At 38.1% G+C, this 3,079-nt stretch overlaps 1 long non-coding RNA gene across 3 annotated transcripts in view; it reads right to left on the minus strand.

Moving 5' to 3' along the window:
• Positions 1-619: 619 nt before the first annotated feature.
• Positions 620-3,079, minus strand: part of LOC111819735 (uncharacterized) — a 55,266-nt gene continuing 52,806 nt past the window's right edge. For all 3 annotated transcript variants that reach the window (XR_002823303.1, XR_002823302.1, XR_002823301.1), the window contains exon 3: positions 620-784. This is a non-coding gene — a long non-coding RNA (uncharacterized LOC111819735). The remainder of the gene's footprint in view (positions 785-3,079) is intronic.

Raw genomic sequence — 3,079 nt, forward strand, 5'->3', positions numbered from 1 at the left:
CAAAAGAACTCTTTAAAGTGTTAAAAAGCAAAGATGTCACTTCAAGGACTAAGGTGCACCTGACCCAAGCCATGGTGTTTTCAATTGCCTCATATGCATGTGAAAGCTGGATAATGAATAAGGAAGACAGGAAAAGAACTGACACTTTTGAATTATGGTGTTGGCAAAGAATATTGAATATACCATGGACTGCCAGAAGAGCTAACAAATCTGTCTTGGAAGAAGTACAGCCAGAATGTGTCTTAGAAGCAAGGATGGCGAGACTTCGCCTAGCATACTTGGACATGTTATCAGGAGGGACTGGTCCTTGGAGGACAGCATGCTTGGTAAAGTAGAGGGTCAGCGAAAAAGAGGATGATCCTCGACGAGATGGATTGACACAGTGGCTGCAACAATGGGCTCAAGCATAACGATTGTGAGGATGGCACAGGACTGGGCTAAGTTTAGTTCTGTTGTACATAAGGTCGCTATGCGTTGGGACCGACTCGATGGCACCTAACAACAACCATATCATTTCTTTATTTAGCTTATACTCCCTAAAATGCTGTTTTGAAAATATTTACATCCATATTCAAAAGTAAGGTGGATGTAGTTTATTATTTTCTGTCATCTTTACCTGTTTGGGTTTCAGGACGGTGTTTGTTTTTTGGAATGACACAGGAGCATATCCTAGCTCGCTCACAGACTGTGGAATGCTGGATGTGGCATACAAATTATCTGTTCCTTAAATGTTTGAAATGCAGAAATCCTCGAACAATATGAGTCGGAACTGATTCAACAGCACCTAATAACAACAACAAAACATTTGAGAGAATTTACCAGTAAGACATTTTGTTGCCAGAACATTCAGCAGGGAATTTTTTTTATGGCTTTATCAAGTTTTTCTTCTGTTATTTTCTATTTTTCTACTTCCGCATAAGAAAATATCAATAATTTAAATATATGTGAACATATACATATTTCATAGGTATATGGATATTTTCTAAATATATTAGCACACAACCTAACAGCCTACATAACACAATGTTAAGAGCCAGAATATGGGTCAGCATCTGGGTTTGAATCGTGGGATATGAATTCCAGTTTTGCCGCTTACTAGATGTGTGAGCTTTGGCAAGTTATTTTACATCTTTACTCATCAGATTTCTCAACAATAAAAGGGAGTGAGTAATAGTTTGCATCTCTTTGGGTTGTTGTGAATGATTCAACACATGAAAAGCACATCTGAAATTAAAACAAGGATTCAGTATTATAACTTCCTGTCAGCTAAAATGAAAATAAAAGTACCAGAAATTTTCAGTAATTTAAATATGATCATTGAGACTAGCTTTATTTCAATTTCTGGCTGATGCTTAAGCAGCAGGTGCTTATGAAACCCATCAGCTTTTTGGTTCTCCTTCTTTAAGAATTTAATGATTTGTAAACAAACACTTAATAAGGTGCTACATAAGGAGACTATGATCTTTTTGTGGTGTGAGGAATTCACTGTCAATACGAATTATTTTACCTACTAACTTATATATAATAGTAAGGGGTTGCATTTGTGTTAAGAATTCTGTTTAATTATGTGACAGGCTGCCCATGGCCACCTTCCTGATCTGCAACATCTGTTTATTTTGGAGGTTTTTTGACCACCTAGCCTCTGGTCTCTTCCTCCAGGGAGCTTTCTCTCATCATTTCTCTACCCTTTGCCGCTCTGGGTTAGGTCTCCATGTTAAATGTTCTCATAGCTGCCTGTATTCTTTCTTTACACTACCACAATTGCATTTTTGCAGTTATTTGTGTGAATTCTAGTTTAAGGTCAGAATGCATGTTCCATGAGGGCAAGGACTGTGTCTGGTCTTATTTACTTGTATCTTGAGTACCAATTTAAAAATATGAGGCCTCAATAAATATAAACATACAAAACAGTACAACATAGTGCTTAATAGCATACATTTTGGGGGGAGAAAATCTGATTTGGGATCCCTCTCTGACACTTTAAGGAGCCCTGGTGGCACAATGGTTAAGTGCTCGGCTGCTGACTGAAAAGTCTGCAATTCAAACCTACCGGTTGCTCTGCACTAGAAAAGACCTGATGATCTGCTCTCATAAAGATTACAGCCTAGGAAACTTTATGGGACAGTTCTACTCTGTCCTACAGGGTCGCTATGAATTGGAATCAACTCAAAGGCAATGGGTTTGGTTCGGTTTTGGTTCATTAATAAGAAGCCCTGGTGGTGCAATGGTTGAGCACTCAACTGTCAACCAAAAGGTTGCTGCTCCGTGGGAGAAAGATGTGGCAGCCTGCTTCTATAAAGATTACAGCCTTGGAAACCCTATAGGGCAGTTCTACTCTGCCCCATAGGATGGCTATGAGTCAGAATCTACTTGACTGAAATGGCTTTGATTTTCATTAGTACACAATGACTTTCTTTATCCAACATTATGTGGTTTGCATTTAAAATATCTTTTTCTCACCTTAAAATATTCTGGAAGTCTATTTCTCTTTCGTTAAATTTATCTCTTTGCTGTAAAATAAGTCAATTTGTGCCACCACAATTATTAGATTCTTCTGGCAGATCTCAGCAGTCCACAATAGTTAAAGGAGAAGAAGAATACAGGCCCTGCCTCAGTACCCAGTAACAGGTTGGATGTTCCAATGAAGGTATGGGTCAGGCTGCTTCATGTGACAACTGCCCAGATTTATAGCAAGTGGCATATGAATAGTCATACAACTGTTTTTCTTAAGCTTGATAAAGTCCCAGCTCCTTGGCTTTTTAAGAACTCTAAAGCACCTTGCAAGAAGGTCTAGTTAAGATAGATGTGACAATTTTCTGATAGAATCCAGCTAGGTTTTAATCAGGTACCAGAATCCTCTTTTGTGGCTCGTTTCAAGACCAAGATGAATCTGGGCCTCTGGTTACTACTCCAAAGGCTGCTAGGTTCTTAAACCTTGTTTATGCAAAGGCACTGGTACTTGATTAATATCTCCACCCAGTTCACAAATGTTAAAGATCATTAGTTTTATCAATGAAAAATGACTTTATCACATTTTTTTTTTTTTTTAATATTTTATTGTACTTCAGGTGAAGACTTA

This window comes from Trichechus manatus, unplaced genomic scaffold (assembly GCF_000243295.1).
Source record: "Trichechus manatus latirostris isolate Lorelei unplaced genomic scaffold, TriManLat1.0 scaffold00017, whole genome shotgun sequence".
NCBI lineage: Eukaryota > Metazoa > Chordata > Mammalia > Sirenia > Trichechidae > Trichechus > Trichechus manatus.